The sequence below is a fragment of the Varroa jacobsoni genome, unplaced genomic scaffold (genome assembly GCF_002532875.2).
Source record: "Varroa jacobsoni isolate VJ856 unplaced genomic scaffold, vjacob_1.0 scaffold_458, whole genome shotgun sequence".
Classification (NCBI taxonomy): Eukaryota; Metazoa; Arthropoda; class Arachnida; order Mesostigmata; family Varroidae; genus Varroa; species Varroa jacobsoni.
This window is the reverse complement of record NW_019213360.1, coordinates 41,420-66,408: the sequence shown is the minus strand read 5'-3', so window position 1 is coordinate 66,408 and position 24,989 is coordinate 41,420. Positions and strand designations below refer to the sequence as shown.

Genomic DNA, 24,989 nt, shown 5'->3' with positions numbered 1-24,989 from the left:
TAGGCCAAGAGTTACGCCAGATGTTCTCCCTAAAAAATCATGATCGGTAAAAATGAGAGGCGCGTATACACCGAAAAGAACGAGACGATTAACAAGAATTTGTATGCGACATTTTTGCGATTAGTGCACAAGGCTATCCAACAAAAAAGGCCCTATAGATAAAGCGAAATCATCTTTTTTACCGCGATGCTAGGCCGCAAACGGCAAAGAATGTGAAAACAGCATGCGAGGTTTTTTTGTACCTACTATATGCCTAGGCCTCGTTTTAACCGACAGTTACATTTTCCGATCACTGACAAAGAAGCCGCACGTTTGACAGGGAAGAAGGTATCAAAATCCAGCTGGACAAATTTTTCAGCAGACCTGAAAATTTCGGACGCAAACGAATTAATGAACTGACATATTAAAGAGGGTCATGGAGAATAACGACGAAAACATAATGATAAATAATAACACCATAAGAACAAAGTAGATAAAAATAATAACAAACATAATTGCCAGAATTACAAGTAGACGCGGTGTTCTTTCCAATGTACCCATGTCGAAAGCTGTCTTTTAAACATAGCGTCACTACGGATTATGTATACATCAAAGTTTTAACTTCTTCACGAATAGTTAGATAAGGGTAATGATAATAATAAAATTCCTGTCGAATATAAAATGAAATTTGGACACTGCCATAGTTAATATACTAAACCGATTTTTTGGGTCACTTCTGTAACTTGCGTAGAAGAAAGGTACAATTTTTTGTCGAGTCAAAGTGCTAACCCAGCCCCAGATAACACACGAATCATTTGGATTTATTGATTTAACAGTTGTCAGAATCCCCGACTAATTATGCGACATTTAGTAAGTACGATGTTTTTCCGCCGTTGCCATTATTATTACGTTAGACTTTGATATTCCGTAACATTGTAAATACCAATTTAAACTAGCTATTATCGTGATTTTCTTGCATTAATACTTACTATAATTATTCAAACGTAGTCAACGTAAAACGTGCTTAGTAAACGGTCTTATTGTCTGCTGTATCGCTTACTGGCCGCACAGAAGTGGCCGTGTCTGATGGCCTGCTATATATGATATTAAGTAGTAGAAAATAGGACGGTCGTGGCAAAAAAGTAGTAACGTAACTATACGATTGACAAATCAGCGGTCCTTCAAATGATTTATTAATTCTTGTAATTAGTGCTTAAGGGGAGCAGGGTGTGCAGAATGGAAAAAACCAAGAAAGATAGTGGAATATTTGTATTAATCTAATATGTAACGAACATTGGCTCGTTAGTTCGACTTGAGCGTGAACTGACTGCGTACGTCTGAAAGTAACCCGTTTGATCAGTATCACGTCATATCGCCGTTTGTTTCTTTATATATCATTTGTATAGCTTTTAGTAGTTTTTTTTTTTTTTTTTTTTTTTTTAGCAAAGCATTACTTCGCCTATTCGCCGTAAGTGAGCCTGGTACAATGCTAAAATGTTCATTACGTGGTAAATTGCATTTATAGGACGTTGATCTTCCAATGCTCTTTATCTATGATGTTGTTCTTGTAAGAGTTGCGTTGTTTAGCACCGATGGATTATATACTCGTAATAGCGCTTCTAGGGCAATGGGCACCAATTTTGGACTTCTAAAGGGTAGGACATGATATCATTCACGCTAGTCGAATAAATCGTAGCTGATATAGAGAACTTTAATATGTCTCAGTAGCTACCAGGGATCGATTCCTAGAGTTCCTAGTTTCGAATAGTACTACTATACGTATATGCATATGGTGAGTCTCTTCGCTTACAATTATTGTACTTTAAGACGAAGAAGTACCTCTGTTTCGCGTAAACCCGGCCAGGTCTACTGTGTCTCAACGTAATTCTTGCCTTTCGCACAGAATGCAAGGGTTTCAGTATTGAAAACAGACCCCTCGAGTCTTAGCTCCAAAGCGACCTCTAGTCGCCATCGTCTGAGACAACTGGCCTCTCTGTGTATTTTACAAACGTTCCGTGTGTGTCCCTAACATTCGTAGGCTTGCGTCGCCCTACAGTGAACTACAGTGGACTTCTCTTGGCAACATCGGTGTGAAGTTCACCATTATATATAGCAATCTACGTCTACTTTTTCTGAGCAAAATCTGGATAGATGTCATGGGCCAATAAAAATCAAAAGGCGAAATTGCACAGCGCGTTTCACCCAACTCGACCTATTGAATCAAAGTATCTCCCAGTAGCTTCGAGTCAGAGTCGCTCCATGTCACCGGGTGTTTTTTTCTGTTGCAACTGTTAAATGTTATTAGAACTTATTCACGTCTTCTGTCGGATAGTAGCACATAGGAAACATAAACTTTAACTACTGTAAAATACTACTACCACAGTCATGATGATCTTGAGACTCGCTTTTAAACTGAACGTTCTTCTAGCCAGCCGTTCTTCGGCCAGTGACGCTGAGACCATCTCGACGAGGGATACGAACAGGATGCTCTAGGACTTTCGTAGTACAACAACTCCACAGCCCACACTCCACACTAAAGGGAATTTTAGCAGTATCATCATCGCTCTATCGGCGTAATTAGCAGCTTGCGCGAATCGCTAACTTCGAGATAAACGGGAGTCCAGGCTCTACTCCGGACGCGTCTCCAGTAACATCGCTACTGTCAGATCACTCATTACTTACAGTGTCGTCATATCGGAGTACTCAATGTGATCGGACGCATCTGTTCGCCATCAGTGCTCCACGGGTCTGAAAGGTCAGCTGTACTGTCGTCATCCGTTCATGCTTGCTGGCGCATCAACGATGAGGAGCACTCACTAGCCACGACTCTGGCTGAGTTCACGAATAATTCTCGCAGGACATCGTTAAATTGCACGCTGATGACTGGACATTTATTTCGTGTCGATGGATTCTGCCAGCCATTACGCCTTCATGCTATTAAGGTAGTAATACTGCAATTACTAAGTCACCGGTACTCTATTTACTGTACGGAGTACGTATACTGTGGATGGACTTTAGTCGATTCGGATCGACGCGTGATCTTCAACGATGCCTTTGATCTTTCATTAATCTTGTAATTAACTTCTATACTCGTTCGGTCACCCACGCGCGGCAGTATGCTAGCTCACACGAGAGACGTTGCCTTTTTTTGTCAGCCTTCAGACTTAGCCATTCGTTGGACATTCAATCGGTGAAGCACTGACGTGCGGACGAGGTCGATGTCAACACACGAGATACCGCTTCGGTTGCTTTCGCCATTGAACGTCGAGAAGCAAAAGATTGTTCATAGTGTCACAATTTTCGCTCGACAACAACAAGCGTAACAACGATGAGCTGCCAATTGGTACTACGTAATTCAATAGCGAAGAGTGACAGTAACAATTACAGAAGCTTCATGTTCGTTAGAGCGCGAAGCGGAACCTTTTTACTTTGTTTGGATCGATTTGGTTTGTTTTTTCGTTTACCCGCTCGGTCACTCAGTCTCAGTCCAGACCAGTCGCTGATCTATCTTGATGCACGCATTCGTTGCCGTTGCCTCCAGCGTGCAGCCGTCATCAGACAGTAGCACTAACACCACCGCCATCAAGAACAACAACAACACTGTCATCATTGGCATCATCATGACAACCAGCAACAGCAAGCCGATCCCTACGATCAGCGGCCATTGGTAGCTTGATCGAGGTAGGCGTACTCGCCCACGTAACGTAACGAAATGAAAGCAGCCTCGTAGCGCGTGCAGACTAAAGAAAACGGTGAGATGGTTGTGATAGTGATGATGATGCTGCTGCTGATGATGAGTGGAAGCTTCTTCCTTTCTCTCCCTTTATCTGGTGCGCGCAATCCTCTTCCTTGTGGAGGAAATCGATGGTGTCCATAAGCTAGTCAGCGTTAGCAGCGGCTATATCTGAAGTGACAGCGTCAGCTGCGGCAGTAGCAACGCTAGCAATATACCATCATCAATAACAACCGCGTCAGCATCGCCATCAGCGGACAGAAGCTGCAGAAGGATACGAACAAGCCGCTTATCCGTTGGGAGCCATCAAGGCCTTTGCTGCCACCGGTAAATGCGGATGCAACCGTTGCGAATTGTGGCGCTGCTGTTGTTACCGTAGTCAAAAACTATTTCTTCCTTTTAACCGAATAAGCGTAAATAGAGCGAACTGCAGAGAGAGAATGACGTACAGAAAGCTGCCTGTGTCTGGTTATGGCTGTTGTTACTGCAGCCATCAGCGTTACCGCCTCCATCGCCGCAAGGATCATTTACGCTGTCTGTGTACGCATCACCGGAGATAAATGTGCCACGCGCACACATGTCAATCGCTATTGCCGTTCATCTACCACAGTCGCGGCATGCCTTCGTCAGTTCTGAAGATCAACCACTTAATGCTGGATCTTCGTTCTTCAGATCCAGGGTGAAGAGTAAACTGAAAATTTACTGAAATATTGGTTAATTCGCCAATCAACAAGAGGCTGAGAACTATCACGAGAAGCACGAGATTGGAAGCTGCGAGTGTGCGGGGGCGTAGAATGTCGACAAGCTGTTGCCACTGAAGGGGCTATTGTCAAAATAGTAGCACTATGAGAGGTCGATAGCTGTGATAGAGCTGCGTGTTTTCGACGCACACGCTTAACTTCAGGGGCTACAGGGAACAGGTGATGATTGGGGGAAGGCAGAAATAGCCAGTGATAGATGTTCGCTATTTTCGTTACGGGGGTTTGTCTGATCATGCATCCTTTTCGATATTGTTTACTGAAGTAGCTACTGTCAATAGGTGGTTCCTGTGCAATTGTGTATCGTATATGTTAGTTAGACATATGGATATGGTGAAATGTGTAGCAAATAACGGGTATGTTGCGATGCCATTCGACAATGGAGTGGTTGGCTGGCGGGCCAGCAAACGACGCAAAACTAGTAGCTCGTGTAGGACGCTTTCGATTTGTTGTTTCTACACATACAGCGAAGTCGATACAGGAACAGGAACAGCACATTAAGGCAATATTTAAAACTGGCAATAGTCCTATTGCATTCCTTGTCCATAAATGGCTGCGTTTATCAGGTCAATCAGCATTTTTTTTTTACAAAAAGACAATAAATACCTCCATTTACATGTACAAAAATGTCCTTCCAAGTCAAAGCCACATTTAACACTAATTTATAGCGTGCACTCTTTTTATTCACGGTACTTGGCGCCGTGCTCATCGTAGGAATCTATATTTCTAGGCTTCATTTTGTCGTGCCGTGTACGTTGTGACAATGGAACGGTACGCACGTTTTAGCGTAGGAAACGACGGATGGAAAAAGAAAGACATACTACTACTGACAGTAGATGATAGTAATCTGCTCAGCTCAGTCACTTAACTTGTCAGGTAGTTGGATCGATGTGGATATGAAGCTTGACGCCAGCATCGAACGTGAAGTTCGAACTATTTTTGATTAGAAAGCGTCAATAAATTTCAAAATCCATAGGCGCCAACTGAGTAGAGTATTTCAGACGGAGCAAGTTTTGCTGGCCTCACTTCAATCAGCTATCTGAACTTTTAAGTTAAGTCTAACAGCATTGGTAAAGGATACGATTATCGAGTGAGTGCTTGCCAAGAAGGTTATATCAGTGTGCTCACGGTAGAGTACTCGCGTAACTGGTAAAGAAGCAAAAGTTTAGTAAACAGACTGATTGGAGAAACGTGTAGTGCGTAAAGCGTAATTGTCTCACAGGACATCTCTATTTAAACGACAAGAGTTTTTCATGGTGATGCACGTGAACTAGAATTTTCCTTAGTTATGGTACATAATCGAAGTACCAAGGCCGAGTGACTGTCGCCACTCTTCCCGATGTACCTAAACACAAAATTGGGGATATATGCATAACTTTTTCCAATGTTATTTTCGGTCACACAAATTGGACTACCTCTACTGAATTCACTAATCTCTTCTTTACTTTTAACCGTTATTTGTTACTTACATATAAAGAAGGCATAAACCTACATATATAGAAGGCATTCCCTCCTATCCAGTGTTTTTTGTCGAAAACATAAGAGCAGTGATAGCTTTATGTTTCTGGGGTCAATATGCCCCCCCTCTGTGCCCTCGTGCTGCATCTCACTGACTTTACTGATCTCAAGATGGCATCTATACATACATACAGGTTAGTTCGCTCGAAAAACGCGTGGGAACTTGGAATACAGCGGATGGAAGCAAGGGCCAGCCACGAGCCAGTGCAGTGTGTAAATGACCACCGACGGCGGAATAACAAAATGGTATAGGCTCAATGAAACTATACCAAAAAGAATAATCCAGTTCAATGGCTCAGACTAGTGCGATTTGTGGTCCGTCGACGAACCTATTCCACCCTACAAACAGACGTCCATCGAGTATACAAATGTCTGATAGTTATGTTTGCAATATAACATCTATTTGAATTGAACAGATCAGTCGAATGGCGGAGGGTAACAACCAACACCCAAAAGCGTGCACTCAGAAACGTACGGGTCCAAGCAATTCTTTTATTCCAGCGAGTTTCTAAACGAAGTTAACTTCTAATTGATACTTCCTAACACTGCGAGCTAATTTTCTTTTGTTTGCATTATCGAACTAACGGAAGTTGTACGTAGAGGATTTTATTATAAATTATATTCTTTTTTTTCTCGTGCATGTGAAAGAATCCTTACTTGGGCAAGAACTTTGAGGTTTGACAGTCTTAACATTATTGGAAGTTCGACGGGGTATGTATTGTTGGATCTGCCCTGCAACATTATCGTATTGACCAAGCGTTAATTTTGCAGGGCCAAGACATTTAGCTTTAACGGCGCGTGCCTCCGCAACCTCGGGAGTCCGCGGTTTCATGGGGTTGTGGTAGCCGTATCTTCTGTCCATTCATCATCATTATGCTTAACATGCCTCGGAAGGAAATTAGTGCCGCTCATCAGTGAAAGGGTTTCCAGATGTGCCATTATCTCTTTGCCCTATCATCGTAGTTTCTGTTGTTGATAAGATGCGAAATGATGCGAGACGTTCATGGGATGGGAGCCCATTATAACTATAAGTCGTGTGTAAATAACACTGTCTCCGCCATAACGCATATATGTGTGAACAGATAAGAAACAGAGATCGTTTGTTTATAGTGATAAGAAAAATAATAGAAATATAGTGATCCACACAAACCACTACTATGATTATTGTTATAAAGGTAAATATTCGACAGTCCTCACGGTGCGATGGAAAACGAAAGTAGGGTCAGTTGCCGACACTGCTATCGCCGCCCGGCTGTTTTGCTTACGTGGATTCTGGCCTTGCTAGTTTCCGTTCGGGCTGGCGATAGATTAGGTCCGTAATACTACTTATGCATAAAGGCAGAGTACCCATTCTGAGGTAACCTCTATAAGCCGATTTACATTCAGTCTTCCTACTGCCTTTCCTTGTTTATGAGTTGGCGAGCGTAAATAACATCAGAAACGGATTCATCCATCCATAAGTACGTACATAGGCAATTTAGGCATAGCATGCCTGAATAATCAATAAAATGTTATCGTGCAGTTTTTCCGTATCGTTCGTTATGCAAACGTTCACCGGTACATTGTATCTTACTTACTTACATTTGCTAAAAATGTTACTAATATCTAATCAGAAAACATCTATCAACGTTCGTTTTATAAATAAATAAATAAATACCTGCATTTGTTAATGCAGTACGCTTTCGAAGCTTCGTATACTTTTACCTTCACCATCTGTGCGAGAGCGTTCGCGGTTCCCTGTGCAGTGTCGCTAACCGACCAGTGAACCATTGTAGCCTCCAACATCAGTCCACATCTTCGCCTATATTTCAGTATCTCTATAATCGATTTCATGATATGGGTGTCTCCGCATGCAGCTAGCTGTTTATGCATACCGATGAGAGCGCCTGAGGCACTATGCAATGCCCACCTGCCTTCGATCGTTATGCGACTCATCGTTTGCATTTTGTCGAGACTCATTGTTTCGACACTCGCAATTACAATAGCCGAAACGTCGGCGCCAACAAACGCCGTCTGAAGACGCTCATGTCGCTAGACTGACTTCCTGACGCTTCGATCCAATATCTCTTAACTGGCGAAATTGGAGGCGGCCGATAGTTGAGCGCTGAGAAAACCACGGACACCAACAGCAAACGCAGAAGCAGAAGCAAAATCGATCCGGATCGTTTGCGTTTCTCTATCTTTCGCCCCCCTTCGCTCTCTCCTTTTCGCTTTTGTTGTTACGGAACGGGAGGCACAATCGACGACCCCTTCCCCTTCCCATCTGTAGTCAAGCATCGATCGTCTCTGGATGAACACACACGCATATATACACGTAGTTACACACATATATATATGCATGTATACGTAAAAGTGTTCCTTCATCTAATTCCTCATCACCCACTCGTCCTTCTGCCGAAAGAAACGGCCAAGCACTTGTTGCTGCTGCTGCTGCTGTTGCTGTTACCGCCGTGGCCGTTGTCGTTGTTGTTGTTGACGTGCAGCGCGCATTTATTCGGGCTTTGCTCTTCATCTTCTTCGACTTCATGTTGTTGTTGTTGTTACCTCGGCTACCGCTGCCATAGCTACTACTGCTGCCGCCGCCGCCGAAGATGCTGATCAAAATCAGGCAGCACTCCCTATTTTTTTATGTTCTCTTTATCCTCTTCGCGCCGCTCATCGTTGTCATCATCACCGTCATCATCGCGACCATCGCCGTCGTCATCATCATCATCAGTACTGTACATATATTGGGTACTTTGACCCGCTACCGGGGCGCTGCCACTGTCGGCAGAGCCGCTAACACCCCCAACCCCACCCTCACCACTACCACGCATTCTACTAACGTGTATAGAGTTGCTGCTACTGCTAAAACGCATTGATTTTCTCATTCTGCAGTTCGCTCGTAGATGGCGGCAGAATTGCCAGTGGTATGCTGATTCTTCGTATTTTTGTTGTAGCTAGCCGGGCTGCTCCTGTGTGCTATTATAGTTGTTTCTACTGCCAGTGCTCAGTGTTGTCTATTCTTCGCCGGATTCGCAGCCGTTGATGCTCGTGGCAATATTATAGCAAAAGGGGAATAGCGCTATGGAAGACGTAGCTTCATCGAACGTCCACTACCTCAGCTTCGTAGGTAGCAGCCGACAGCTCTTCAAGGGCCAACAGGCGTCAGCCAGCAACAAACAAACCAACGCAAGGAGACGAGACGAAAGAGCTCGCACACAGAGACCCTAACACCGGCGCTGGCTGTCGGTCTCATTATCGATCGGGGATCTCACTGATTCGTCGATGCTGTTGCGGCCGTCGTCGTAGTCAGCATTTTCGTGAGTGGCCACCTTCGTCCTCGCCTTCGTTTTTCTTTTCCTGACAGCAGAAGCAGAAGTCGGCGTCCAGCCAACGAGACGGCTTCTTGTGGCCCCCTGCCGATCACTGCCGCCGAATGGCGCTGGGGGTGGCATAGACACTTGCTTACACAGACATATCTAGGTATTTACATCGAGGTAGAAATGGCACAACGTAGTAGCTATGTACGTGTAATGTTGGCGGCGGTGCGCCAGTGGCGGCGGTAGCAGGTCTCCATCGTGCAGTTCTCCTCTATGTTTGAGAGAGGGGGGTTGGGGGGAAGGCAGCTATTTTGTTCATTTCCCATTTTGCTGTACTAGTATCACCACTGCTGCTGCTGCCTCTATTGTTGCTGTTGTTATTGCGAGAAGCTGTGGCTGTTGTCCGCTGATCGGCGAATGTTGGCGGTGGACGGCCGGTGGCGATGCTTGGCCACTGTCTTTCGTCCATCAGCAGGCCGAACACGCACTTCGGCTCCTTCGGCTTGTTCAGGCTTCTTCGAACATTCGTGGCTGTGTTCGAAGTAGACGAGAAATAGCCACGTTCTCCGTTTCTATGGCCGCACTCTTTCTGCTGTCCAGTTGTGCCTGTCTACTTTGTCTATGACGACTACGGAGTTGGCTGCTCAAGATGGGTCGCCCGTGAAACGTTAGGCCGCTACGGCTAGATGGCGGCGGCGGCAGCAGCAAACGTAGCAACGGCAGCAACAACAACAACAAAGACAACAAAAACACCAACAACAACAGCGGTAAGTGCTTGACGCGCACTCCAATAATAGCGGTGCTGTTGATGATGGCGGTGATATAACGTTGCCTGCCGCTCCCACCAACGCCAAGCAGAGCTGCTGTTTTAGCTCGGCGTTTCTCCCGCACTCATTTGCTCTTCGGCGGGGCTTGTCTCAGACATCGAACGATGTCGAACGTCGCACATTGGACACTCAATTGTTGGACGGATCGAACACGAGAACATGTATTTCCTTCGGGCCTGCTTAGCGGGTTGGTCAGTTGCCTGTCTATGTGATTGCTACTTTTGCTAGCAGCTTAGAAGCGGTTATTTCCATCGAAGAAACAAGACGCCTGCCTACTGCGCTAAGACTGCTACCGAATGAACGGGACTGAAGACGCAGAAAACGATCAAATGAGGGAGTTGAAGAGGCAACTGCTGGCTGCGGCCACCGCCGCCAATGATCTGGCGATGTTCTCAATTAGGTAATGTTGTAATCAGACGGGGGCGATCACTGCTCACTCATGCCCGTTTGCTCGTCAGATGATCCAATGAAGTAACTAGCGAATGAAAAATACAAGGGAAAAACATAGCAGAATGAGAAAAATCCGAAGACGGGGAAAAATACAGCTTCGACATGAGAAGAAACGACTGTAAACGAAGGTACTCCATTCAAACGAACTTCGCCTTTCGATAAGAAGGAAAGCAGCACCAGAAGCTCATATTCCGTATCAATGTTTATGTGTGTGCGTGTCTGTACGTATGTACTTTTAGATAAAGTTGATACCTATAACGTCGTTCGCCTTGTTCTTTAGTGCCGGTGCCACTGACAGCAGCTACAAGGACAAGGGATGGCCAGTTCACAAGCGCGCATCGCATCATAGACAGACTATTGCGTATGCGCTGCATGTCGCTCTCTACGAGCATATGATTCCTCGAATCGCTGAAGGAAAGCTGACCACCTTCGGACGGGAAGATGGTCACTTCAACGAAAAAAACTAGAGTCGCCCACCTCTATAGCATTGCTTAGAATTTACTGCCATAGCACGTAGAACTACTCCTCAGTAGTTATAATGATAGTGACTGCAATCAAAGGTCAGTGCCTTTCTCCAATAAAGATGGCAGTTTAGTTAAACAGGGCGCGGGGTTGGTAGAGAACCAGAATTGCAGAACGTTAAGGCATATTCTTGCGTTCACCCGGGACCATAACAGCGAATTTATTTTTATTGAAGTTCTGTTCTTTCACTGGCGGTGTTAGCTCTCAATTCACTAGCTCTCAGTCAAATACAAAACGATCCCCGTCGGTCGATGTTTCTAACTGTATTGATAGTATCGACCGAAAACAGCACGTGACAGCGCTTGATATATGCGTGCCATGCATAATATAATAAGGGAACATGATTTTTAGTTACCGTACCCAATTGGCTTCATTCACTACGCGCACAATTGGCCATTTGGTACAATATAGAGGAGACACACGTAATGGGCGACTGGCTGCCGAACCGCACGCTAACGCACCGGATCTAACAACAAATATAGGACTACATGTTTTCTTTGGACGTCTAGCCGAGAAAATGTATAGACCTCCGGTAGAAAAAACGTCAACGTCCACTGGGGGCGGCAGCGGTTGCGGGGGCTTTGGTGATGATGTCTACGACGGTGAGCTTGACGATTCCTTTGAGGATTCTCGGGTCCAAGCGTAAAAGAAGGATAAACCATGAACAACTTGTCCTGTTGTACCTTTTCTATTTTGTATGTGCCTGTTCCTTTTTTTTTATTCTACCCATGTTCGCCTTATTGTAGTCTGTGTTCGCTAGTACACGGTTGTATAGAGTAGCTATTGTTGTTAATCTCTTGTGAAACGTTTGCAGCATGTGCCGACAAAGGGGTGAAGACTGAAAGGTGCCGCAAGGCCTTTCTCGTCAGCGAGTTTTTCTCTGTTTAGTGGCAAACATGTTGTTGGTACTATCGTTTTCCGTGTGCTCCTATACGCCAGCTAGTATATGTACTGCCGGCGACTTCATTGTCGGCGTCATTGAGGCTCTACCCAGCGACGGCGAACAAGAACGCAGTTAGAGTGTTCTTAGAGCTGTATACTATAAAATAATGGTGCGGACTTCTATACGAGCAACAGTGCTCTCCAGGTTATCAGTAACGTTACATTGGTTGTCGATTGACGTTTTCCTTTGAATAGCCCATCGAGTAAAAATATGCTAAGACGGGCCGAGAGCTAGATTTCTGTTTGCTGAAGGGTGACGACTTTTGACTGAAGTTGGCTATGACAATCGAGCAGATGAGAAGTGCAGAAGATTCTAGCTAATTTAAGTAAATCGTTCGCATCCGGCTAAGAGTACGTGCCATACATATATAGTGGTAATTCTAAACCTTTGGTGTTGTGGTAATGGGGTAAAACACACAAAATAATTTCTTCTAAGGATAGACTTTTCAAGTACTACATAGTTGTGTCCATTATGCTTTAATTGCAATGAATCAGCCACCTAAAATCGTGTCTTGTTCTCTGACATATTTATTTATAGGAGGTAAAACGTGTCTTGCCTTTTTGTTCGTTGGATTCCATTTCGACAGTTCTACAGATCACAGAAATAGGTACAAATTTCTCCATTCGTCCATATACGGATGCTGTTATACGCGATTTTCCCCATTTCGACGTTTCTATATGTTGATTTGTCATTTCAACTTCCGACGAGGCCAATTTTAACGTTGTTAGTGCAAGCTATCTGCTATCGAATCCGCACCTTGTTTTTATAGCTCGATTATTGCGTTTCATTTGATTACGTAAAAGGATTGTCAATTCAGACAGACTATTTGGAGACTATGTCACCTTTGGAATTTCCTCCTCGAACGCCTGTGTTTAGTAGACGACAAGGTAGACAAATCGAAGCCCTGCGCGCCTCGTCCTTTGGGTATACATACCTATGTAGATTTGTCGACTTCAAATACGCGTCTGCCTGTTTCTTTGCTCTTCATTCGAGATACGTAGAACAAGTTCCTTTAAAAAGTTACCTGGACAGCAGGAGACGACCATGAACCGTGTGCCTATGGTGATTGGCGGTTAGACGAATACTGGTGATGAACAATTTGTCGCTAGAACGTAAGGCTCATTGTTGTTGTATGTAGTTACAGGCTTGGCTGACAACAGCAGGTTATTCGATTTTGGGTTCCAGTTTCGAGTAGGGGCTACATCGGCATCAAATTATCGCCGTATGCCTTTCTAGTAGTTGTTTTGGTAGCAGCGGCCGTTTGAAGATTCGAACCTCAGCCAAGTGAATCAGGTCCACGGGGACGAGGATATGTTATTAAGCCAGCTCTAATGCTGATGTATGCACAAAGCTCCGAAGCCACGCATCTTACGAAGATTCTACTCCCTCACTTTCCCTGCGAAGGCTTAGGGGTATACTATCGTCAAAGCTACGGTAGTGCCGACACCATTTGCTCACAACGTCGCCAGCAATTGATTCGTATGCTACTACTTATCTACGCCTTTGACAAATACATTATAACACCACATAATTAAAACAAACGACTCCGAAGATATACTTAGATAGTAACACTGTTTGTCTTTATCCATCTAAACAACACAGTCTCTAATGTTCGAATAGAGAAAAACGTGATCTAAATATTCAAGTGGTGCCTGTAATAATTGTGACCGATGACTGCCCTTTATCATTTAGCCCTTAGAATATCCACAGCATTATGGTATTACCCCGTGTCGTTTGAATTCGGCGTCAGCGACGTCCGTATACGACAATGTATTTGCCTGTTAAATTCAAGCTATCTACATACAGCCTTACATGTATATAAAACTAATCAAACATAAAGATATATATAGTACTAAATTGCAATGCTTTCTGCCAGACTAATAATTGTACGTTAATTATAATTAATGTGCTTATGTTAATTATACTAATTAATAGTTTGCTATGTATGTTGGCACAGAACACAAACAGGGAATAGTATCGAGAGTAGTTTAAGCGGGACGTAAAATCTTCTGATTCAAACATCAGAAAGCGTATAAGTATCGAGCTGCAATATCTATTGGTTACGTGGAACACTGTTACGTTTTAAAGCTTCATGTTGTATTGAGCATGTGGTACGGCCAATTCGGTCCTGGATAGATAAACATCGAAGAGAACTCAGAAATCAGATCATATGCGTCCAGTAGCTCAAATGGATAGTCTAAGCGTTATCGTATGTTGGCGTTTAAAAATCGGAAAATGTCAACAGAAACAAGCTCAGCAGGGCGATTACCCACTTGTAACTGAGGCCCATGACCAGGTAGTTGGTTTAAAGGTAGTACGAGTTGTTTCGCTCAAGTCGCAAATGATACAACAAAACAACCTAAAACCTATCGAACTCGTTAGCGGCACCTGTTAAAAGCTCCGCAAATATAGATAGCTCATTAATAAACTAACAATAGTTCCAGAAAACGCAACTTCGTGACCTCAGGATCCGCCCACGATACAGCGTACAAATGCGGCCTAAACGAAATCGAATCGTCAGGGAAATGCCGGCACTATTCTCTTCGGATCACTTTGATACTAACCTAATAATAACAAAGTGTGACCTGTTGCAACTAGTCAGGTTTATACTGGACTCTCAGTGTCTCTAACCAAGTGATTGGGCTTAACCGGCCGAAGTTGATCATCGGACACAGTGCGCTCACGCTCGACTTCGCGCAGAAGCTACGATTCCCGCCAAAAATTAAAGAAAGGAGGAGGGCTTAGCCGAAGCACTTCTGGGTTTTTCGATTGTTTTTGCGAAATACGACACACACACACACAGCCCTACACCCGGCTCCGTAGGTCGGGCAGATCGAGACCAAGTTAGTCAAGCAGGCAAGCGGGCACAAATTTGCAGCCACATAATAATAATAATAATAATAACAAGTCTCAAAGGTGGAGGGCGGTGCCTTTGCAGAAATTTGTCTGACTCCGATCATTTGCTTACGGAGACGGTACACGGATTGAGCAGGCACACGAGCGGGCTGCGGATAGCGGAGCTGTACGTATCAGGTACTCGCTGATCGCTGGTAGCAGGTAGCAACAACGATCTGTACTCGATGGCTCAAGAGATCAGCATGGGAACACCAAAAGACTACCCGAAATCAACAGCAGCGGCAGTGGCAGCAGCTTTGAAGGATCCGCAAAGATCAGGTTATAAGGCCATAGTGGTCGGCACAAACTGCCGACAGGCGGTATCGCTTAGAAGCGTTCAGGGTAGGCAGGTCTTTATCTAAATTCTAGTCGATCTCTGTCTGTGTATGTATACCGTATACACGATTCACCTACAGGTAAGGATAAGTTGCGTGCTGTTTAGAAAATCACAACTGAACTTACTAACTACTAATGCTGAGGAGGAGCCAAATTCAGGAGGATCATGAGCGCAACACAATATACAACAAGGACCTTCAGACGACCTCAGAGGTTTGCCTGTGGCCACTGCCGAAGTACCTGCTGGACCTGTTCAGGTTTGGCTCTTACTTTAGGCACCTTTGCGGGGTATTTGTTGAATCGAGATACCGGATTTCGACCAGACGATGGCCAATTAAATTTGTCGACTCTGAATTATAGTGATTAGTTACGATAGAATATTATCAGAACCTATGATTACATATAAGCGGACGCAGCTAGAACTGGAGATCTGGAAATATAGCCTATTGCCCGTACTGTTCTAAAGATAAACGTACAAATTAAGTTGGAATTCTTAGGATTAGAAATCGTGCTATGTAAACTGAAATAGTTTACGCTTGCGGAATATAACTTGCAAGTTACATAAACGTCGACGTAGTCCTTGCTTGTTGTGAGAACAAGGAAAGCCCTTGCCGACAAAATGTCGGCAATTTACAGTATTTAAAAAAGGCTCTATGTAGCTCTATGTTTTAACTTCTACGTCCGGCATCGCCGTTAAATGGAATGACTAACGACAATGCCGGCCGCAAAATTTGAAACATAGAGAGGCTGTTGGTAACGAGTGGATTTGTATTCAGTAAACAGCACAACACTGATCACCTGAATTGGGCCTTTTATATCTTTTCAAGTGTATCTCTAGACTCTATAATTCCTTTACGAAGCCTATTCCAATACATGCTTGAGCTTTTGCAGAAAGTAAAAATTCTTATTTTGAGACCGACGTTTCTTACTGCTGATACAAGCGTTTCTGCCACGGTACTCGGCAGCTAACTTGTAGCAGCATAGCCTCGACTGTGCCACCCGAAGTTAGATCGATAATTTAATACGAAAAGTAGTAACTTAGTTCTAAATTCGAGATACGTATTTGTACATTAATTAGTGGATTTGAAATGGAATACACATTTATCGAGAAAAATTGACTAACGGAAAAAGTGAACGTAATGTTTAAAAGATGACATCTTTCTCTCTCAGATGCTCTAAGCGCGTTCGTAAGTTAAATGAAAACTTAAATTTGTCATTTTTCAATAATATCTGTATCATTGATAAACTGGTAGCTTCTGGTACTCTTCGTTCTAATATCGGAAATTAACTAGTAGATGTTTTTTATGCCTTTTTCTTCGTTTTTCAATAGGTAGTCATAGGAATGTCCCAGTCTTGACTCTGGTTACTCCGTCTAACTGTGACATCGAAAAGGATGAAATGAAAAAGATTTTCGTACAGTTTTTGTCCTGCTGTGTCCTGTTCTCTGGTAGTTCCGTCGCAGTGATTGGACAACCAAGTGTGTACCATGCATGTACACAAACGGCAGGTTTTATATGTCGACGATCGTGGGTCAGGTTAGTTTCTATTCTGCGTCTGTTGGATTAAAGTCAGATGCGTAAATTTGGTCCTTTACCCGAGAATGAACGTAAGCTATCCACTGTATTAACTATGCCGATTACCATTAATCATTACGTTCAATAAAACTAAAGGCCAAAAAGTGGAGAAAGCCTTCAGGAAGACGTCCGACCGTACAGAAAACAACGAAACTATATTATATTGCGTTTTAATGAGCCCAATTGTTTGCTCATATTATACATTAGTTACACGGGAAGGGTAAACAAGAACCAGTAACGAAATTCTGATTGTTTTCAATAGTCCGAGATTAAGATACTTGATAATTGGTAAACATATTGAACTTATATAGAAGAAGTGGCAAAATGCCAACAAAAACCGCATTGTACGACGACAAATAGATCGAACGCAGCTGATAATATGAAGCTTCTACAGTATCGTACACGTGAGTCGTGGTCTTCACCATTCTATTGGCTGTCTTCGTTAAAATCTAGTGTGCACTAGGCTAAAATCAGTGATTATTTTTATTGTGTGTTATATTAGCCATAAGTCGCATAGTAAATTCAATAAGTCTAGAGCTTTTTTGAGCGATTGGCAAACAAGCTAATTCCATGATATTCTAAAGAGACGGCAGAATTTGTCGGCATATCTGAATTTATCTTGACTCATAATCAGCCTAGGCAGCGCGTCAACTTTGAAAGCAACGTGTTTCAGTAAGAGAGAACTAGTCTCTGGTCAAATCTTGGACTGAGTTCGACTCATCGTTCTATTCTAAACATATATACATAGTGTGCCCAGAACATTTTAGCTTAGGCTTAAATCTTACCGCCGCCGCTGGTCAAACACCTAATTTCTAACCTTCATTAGCGGTAATTGAGTACTTGAATTGTAGGCAAATTTCTAGAGGGCACAACTCGTCTCTCGATCAGAACACTAAGTGCGTTTGCAATTCCACCTACGATAACCCACGCCAGATGTTCAGGTCGGCTTGGTATTAATTCGTCCACCAGCCCACTTGTGTGAGCCCCATTTGTGGCACGCCCGCAAAACAGAAGCAATAGCATCAGCGGAAGATCAGTTCGCGGTAGAAGAGTTCGAAGCGACAACAGCCCAAATCACTAACTTGTGTTGCACTCAGTTGAGAACTTGGAGTGAGGTCAATTCAGGTCGACCTTTAGTTCACATTCCTCCTCATAAACGATTTACGAGATCCGCTGCTATAGCCATTAGCGTTCGGTTCGACTGAAGTCTATAGACAACGTCAGGCAGCAATGAGAGGTAGTGGATGGCAGGTTAGCGACGATGGTAGCAGCTTCCGAAGGGATAAATAGAGCGACTAATCTGTTTCTGTTATGACTGTGCCCTGGGGAACAACTAGTTCCCAGCCATTTGGATATTTGGCATCCCTTTCATTCATAGAGCGCCAGAGTCGAAACCAAACAGCACTCAGTATTAATCTAGGTGCGTATTTTTTTTATAGGACGTTTTTCAGCAAACGGTTAGTATTCAGAACAACAGGGCCGTAGCAGTTGTTCTACAAAAACGATTCTTGATACGTCTACCTTGGTATGAACAGGACATCCAGTCAAGTTCGCACCTAGGGGCAAAGGTTTGCCGGTGAACGACTCCATTTTTTAGATGTTGCATCTTCATTCACTTATTTCGTGTTTTATCCCAATCTAACAGCTGACAGTGTATCACTAATCGTACTACTTTATTATTTTATCGTGGTATACGTCGATGGCTATGACATTCGCTTTATCCAACGATGTGTCTTACTTAAGATTCTGTGATTTTTTTTATATATTCACCACTCACACATGGCTCCTATATTTCTAGAATTTCCCATTCGTTTAAATCGTCTCGAACGGCTACCCTGAAATACGTCTAACTAGATGTCCTATTCCACAATTGTTACAAAATTAGTTCTGAGTTTCGACTGTTTCTGAACTCTGGGTGAGTGTTTCCGAGTAAGTAATAATTTCAAATGATGTTATTGGTCTATTTCTACTTTCGATTCGAGTAATCAATTCACCGTCCGACAGGCCCTTTGGTCCTTCAAAGAGCTTTAAGCTACCTAGCCAAATTTCCTGTGAGGCTGGCTTATTTTTGACGAGAAGCGTTGCTCGTTACTTCTGCTTAATCCCTCGTCTACGATTGGGTTTACTTAAACGTCTGGTAAAAAAGCGACAAAAAATAGCCCAAAAAGAGAGAACCTTCCGTGCAACAGCAATTTTATAACCGATAATTATACCGATAGTATTAATCATCGAGACTATCATGAACTAGGATCAGCGTTTCCGCTGTCTCTTAAATGTCTTGCATTATTGCTACAGATGGGTTTACCTGGTACGGTTCCCGCAACTGAGAGAAATAGCAGATTTTTATTAGTCAGTACAATTGGTTAATATTGAAATATACATATTAGTAGACTGTAAAAATAAGAACTGTTTCTTGCGTGGCAAGTTGATCAAAAAGACAAAAAAAATACGTTTGTAACGATGTGCGTTTCGAACTTCGAGTGTAATCACGCGAGTTTTCGGGGAACAACGGCGAACGCAATTTGCGGTAACCATACAAACATCTGTGAACGGTGAAACGCAGTAAGTTTTAGATAACGGTAAAAAATTTTGAAAACCAGATTATCTGGTCAATCACGTATCTCATTTCGCTACGCATCTCGATAGCTAGGGCATGGAAGCATCGTACTTATGCCCAATAACGCAACCCAGTCGCAGATGGCAGATTCATTAGCTGGCGTAGCGGTGATGTCGTTGGACCGAACTCAAAATCGCATATGTGGAACGCGCTTAACAAATGGAACCAGCTGGACGAAACCTTTACAAGCAGAACATTCAAGTCTGTGCGTTTATCTTCATTTCAAATTTGTCCCGTTCCTGGCCGCTTCGTTCCAGCCTACCTTGTCCTATTTTACTGTTTGTCATTTCGACTGGATCACCTAAAAAGACGGGTGATGGGACTGCTCCTTCTAGGCACCTTTAGATTTTCTACAGAGACAAAGCAAAGATCTCTGTCATTAGTATTTACCATTGTTCTTTTTTTGCCTCAGCCCAACTGCTTTACGATACCATGTGTATTCTAGTTAGCTTTACACCCACCCAGAGCACCGATGCCGCGACGGCACCACCTGCCTGTTCTCGGCCTGCTAAGGCGTTAGCAGGCATATTGTATTGGCTTGGATTAGCTTGGATGCAGTACTATGGTAAATTTACTTGGTACATAGTAATACGCCAGCGTACGAATGGGTATCGTCTGTGGGGTATCGGCAGACGCCGGCACCACTGCACTGCGTTGCTCTTCTGGGACCGTCCTGTTCTGAGGCCGACAATGATCAATTGTGTTCTCGGCCTTTGGAGACATTGCGACTGGCGGCTAGACAGGCGTCACAGTAAACATTGTATTATTGCGGTAGTAGGTAATGGGTGCGCACGTGGCTGGTGTTGGCGGAGACTAGAGTAGACGATGATCGCCCGTGCACTGAAGGTTGTGCATTGAGATCAAGCAAGATAAGTCTGGAACTGCTATCGTGGCCAGAGACGCGGCGTTCGTGCAGTGGTTAACGGGCTCAGATGGCCGAGACGGAAACTAAGAGCAAACGAGTGAGGGCCAAGGAAAATGGAAGGCTGAGACGAGTCAGAGATTTGTCGACAGCGACGACTGTTGAAAAAGACGCCGACGATTAAGTCGTTGGCCAGAGACTACTGATACGATAGTATGAGCAGCCTTCCGGTAGTAGGGCAAAGATAGAAAGCAGGATCCGTTGCACCTTTACCTTGTAGCCCGCCAGTCGTTGACACTCACAGCGGCTCGCCGCGATGGCAACAACGGCCGCTTGAACTACTCATTTGTGCACTCATCCATTCATGTTTTCAGGGTTCAATACACAGCAGTAGAGGTAACAGCAGCTTTGCCAAAATCAACCACAGGAACGACCGAACTCACTACATGCACTACTATAGGATTATAGTTACACTGGCGTTCGACAGTACCAGCGTGGCCCTATGTATGTATGTATGTTCCCTACGGCATAGCACAGCTACGATATCATAGGCGGCTTAGGTCAGGAACGCGCAGTAGCGCGGGTGGCAGTGCTCGATTTGAAATGGTTCATCATTATCATTGATGCGACATTCATTTTGTCGTCATGTGTCCTGCTAAGCGCCGCTGATCTTGGTGATCATTTTATCTCGGAATTTCTTTGCGCGAAACGGCAGGAACAAGCGTAAGAAGAGCGATATACAAACCTAGAAAGTACTTAATACTAGTGTCTGGAAGCTCGTTTGAGCCCCTCTTCAAGCTGCGTTCTACATTAGAGAGCTGGCTGTGTGGGGGAGGAAGGCTGACAGGAGTGCACAGTGTGCAGTAGGCCTGAGTCGTGGCCTGGGTCGGCGTTCCGGTCACCTAAAGGACATAGAAGAGGCATACAGAGAATCCTTATGGTATAGATACTTTGGACAAAAGAGATGACATTAACCTCATCAGCAACCGAACTCACCTTCAAGATCGGGATACGTAGAAGCACCTGAGATTTTTCGTAACGAAAATTAATAATTAAAAAAGAAGTTCATCTGAAGTGATAGGAAAATCGAAAAAGCAAAAAATCGCGCCCAAGTCTAAGAGCAAGCACAGCTCGACTTTGTCCATCAAAAAACTTACCATCGAACGCATAATTCTTGCTAGCAAAATAAGAGTGACAAGCAAAAAGGGCCGCCACAGAAGGCAAACGATTTCGTCTGGACACTGAAGACGTCAAAGAGACAGAGTGCACCTAGAAAGAAGGAAGACAAACATACACACGCATAAATCCATTGAGCTATATTCGCAGCATGATCGTAGGAGATTAATGGAAAGACAGCAGCGTAAGGAACCTGGAAGTCCTAGAGAAGGCTCATTCAAAGAAAAAGAACAGCATGGACCTTGTGCGGGTCGAACATCACCCACATGGAAGGGCACGCTAATGGTATCATTTCAGCTGTGGTTTTGCTTACAGTTTCATTTCTTTGAGCGCATCTTCTTTTTCGGGCTTACCTGGGTCGTTCGTCTGCGCATGGCGATCGTTATTGTGGTTTCAAACATTGCAGGCCTGCATAGTCCGCATGGGCCTGCAGCACTAGATCTAGCGTTTTACCTTTTCATTTACTTAACCGTGCAATCTAATAGTACTGCTTAGAGCTAGCCTTCTTCAGAAACCATGATATGATTTTCGGGTTACGATACCTCGCATAGATCTTGATAAAAGATGTGTTACGTAATAAAATTCAGAAGCGGTGCTCAGTTTTCCTAGATTTTATGTTCCATATATGTACGATAAAGTAACAATAATGCATTTTCATGTTCTGAACATAATTTTGTTATAGGAGCTTATTCTAAAAAAAATCTAATAAAATAGCTAATAAGCCTTACTATTATGTATTAGAATTTTAGTAATAATACCATACTTTCAGGAAATACAAGGCTTGACCGCCAGATCGCCTTCTTTCATTATAAATACTGCATAAACAGACTACCTGCTTATTAAGCTGGGACTTGCAGGCGTATGGCTGATAAAAAATCCAAACAATAATCTTTGGCTTTTTGTTAGCCACTGAAGTCACCACAAGTTCTTTAATAATGATCCTAATTAAAACCTTGCTACAGTACGGTAATTACTTCTTCTCTACTGTTTTTATTTTGTTGGGGGTAACAGGTTTAGCGTCGACTTCACATACAAGCAGCTTGAGGACTCTGAATAAGGGAAAATAGCGCCATAAAACTATAAATTGCCAGCCCTCCGATTCTGCAATACTGCTTCTACATTCCTGTTTAGCGGGTTCTCTTCGAACAAGCAGCTTATTGACATTAGTACTAATTTGTGTATTTGCCAGTGGATAAAACGTTTCCCGGGGTAGCAGCGCGACTGGAGTCATCCCTTCTGTTTGTGTTACGAGCTTATCCTTTCCATCATCATCGGAGACTCATGACCTTGCCTCATCTCTCTACCTTAAGCGCGCGGTGAGTCCGGAACCTTCGGCAGTTTCCCACTGCACTATTGAATACAACATCTAAAAAAATACAAATTTTTAATTTCAGTATTATACTGTTGTTATGAACCCTGGATGCCTGTGCATTTTACGTTTGGCCACGAATCTTGCTGAAGCCAGAAAATTTGTTAGCCAAAAGAACTCACCACAAACTGGTCATCAAAAAGGGAACTCGGATCATCTTTTTACTGGACGGTTCAGCCAGTGCGATCTTTTCTCCTTTGCCTATTCTGTTTATTATTAGCAGGTCGTTTCTTTTATAAAGCTATATAGTACGAATGACGACATCAAAAATAGGCTTCATCAAGGAAACATGAAGAAACTAACGTTCAATTGCATTAAGGCACCACATCTAAACTAACGTAATGGTCCCTATAGAAAATTCAGCGATATGAATCACACGTATCTCGTGTTTGTCGCCGTACTTAATTTTGCCGTGATTATTTTTTTCTCGTAAATCGCTCGAGATTTTTGGACTTCGACAGCGCCACCATGAGCACAGCGACGATCAGAAGTAGCACCACCATCACCCAAAAAATGATCCTCTCCCGCCGTTCGGTACTGGCTATTTGCGCAATCTTTACTTGTTGCCTCCGACTAGGCAGTATTTTTGCGCCACTTCTGTTAATTTGAATCTCTTTCGTTTCCAACGTCATCCCTTGCGTCTGAAGTCCCGCCGCTGGCCCTCTTTTCCGCCGTAGAACAAGCAGTGTCGTAGTTTTCCGTCCCCGGGGAACTTCGTCGGATGACTCGACATCAGTCGCCATGAAGTTCTGTGCAGGCTGGATATAGCTGAGACCAACACTAATGAAATAAAGTACCGCAACCTTATTCTGAAAGCTTCTATGAATAGAGGCTTGCAAAGGTTGTTTAATGAAATACGTGCGAATATCTCTCAAGTAGAATGAAGCCAACTAACTGATGGTGCCGTTCCTCCTTCCACTTCTTCTAGAGATACTCTGCTACCGATTTAGCGGAAAATTATTTGTAGTAGAATTTTCTAATACGCCGCTTCCCACAGCGCTACCGGCTTAGTGTTTCTGAGGTTACTTCCCGTTTCAATGTCAAATTATTCGGTTTGATATGAGATTTCCACTGCGAGTGAACACGTTTCCTACAATAGCCAAAACACCAGTTAGCTGGAGCAATCAACACCGTGACGTACCGCACAATGGCTAACACCGAACGTGGCACAGTCGGTGATAAAAATACCACCGCTCGCACAAAGAAACGAAAAGCCCACGCCGATCCGCTTTTTGAGTAGAAGCAACTAGTGGCACAGTGAGCTCCGTAAAGCGTACTGACGGTTTCCAAGGGGTCTCGCTGTTTTTAGTATTAATCAAATTCAGTAGCCGCCCGGGGCAAAGTGACGTGATCTGACTTGTGCCTGGTTGGAGCGTTGCTCGTGCGACGACGTCACTGGTGTCACACGGGGCGACGGCGGCGCTAGTGGAGGCCAAAATTTCAGTCCGTCGATTTGGTTATTTTGACTTGATCTTCGTCGTCTCCTGGACTTGTGCCAGCAATGCTGCGCCTAACGGCTGCTAGCGTGGTCGCTGCAGGAGTCAGCGGTAAGAATTGCCGCAGAAGCTATGCCCGCCGAGAAGACAAAGCGATAAATATGACAACAACAACAATGGAACAGATTGTAGAAACACGTCACATAAAAAATGTAAAACAGATTCACCGAACAACTCGTTACTTAGTGTTGCTGGGGGCTGAGTGGCGGCTCGTAATCGCCGGTCGTAGACTCCCGGCTGCGTGCTGAATTGGCCTAATCCACGCCACCCGCCACTGACAGTCAGTGCGTCAGATCGTTGACAAGTGACAGCAGAGTCGTCCAACTACATGTTGGCTGGACATACACGATGCAATTCTCTATCGGTCGCTAAGAAAATGCGTCATCTTTGTCTAAGATCAGTAAGAGTATAGTTGAATGGTTTGTTGGCCATGAGATGGTCGATCGGGGTAGTTAAGTCGGAGATCTTCAATTGTGACTTGCAATTTCAGCGAACGTATGAAGACAAAGCACTGCACAATACGATAACCGTCATGCTGGTTAATCACAGTAAATGCAGCCAATACATTGATGAGCACTTAGCATTTTTTTATCTCTTATGTAAGATGTTGGCCTAATTTTAAAACAGTTATC

General features: G+C 43.8%; 3 long non-coding RNA genes across 4 annotated transcripts in view; 1 reads left to right on the top strand and 2 right to left on the bottom strand.

Annotated features, from left to right (window-relative positions):
• The window catches only part of LOC111260600 (uncharacterized), a 101,698-nt gene extending 79,108 nt beyond the window's left edge, over nucleotides 1–22,590 (top strand). The window contains exon 6 of the long non-coding RNA XR_015311130.1: nucleotides 22,504–22,590. This is a non-coding gene — a long non-coding RNA (uncharacterized LOC111260600). The remainder of the gene's footprint in view (nucleotides 1–22,503) is intronic.
• On the bottom strand, nucleotides 237–21,871 carry LOC111260603 (uncharacterized). Of its 2 annotated transcripts, XR_002680444.2 has the most exons (3): nucleotides 21,474–21,871; nucleotides 21,062–21,218; nucleotides 237–363 (listed from the first exon to the last, which is right to left on the bottom strand). It is a non-coding gene; the product is annotated as an uncharacterized LOC111260603 (long non-coding RNA). The 2 variants fall into 2 exon arrangements; XR_015311129.1 differs by lacking the exon at nucleotides 237–363 and having other exon boundaries at nucleotides 19,152–21,218.
• Nucleotides 22,274–24,748, bottom strand: LOC111260601 (uncharacterized). Its single transcript, XR_002680442.2, has 2 exons — nucleotides 23,263–24,748; nucleotides 22,274–22,858 (listed from the first exon to the last, which is right to left on the bottom strand). It is a non-coding gene; the product is annotated as an uncharacterized LOC111260601 (long non-coding RNA).
• Nucleotides 24,749–24,989: the final 241 nt, after the last annotated feature.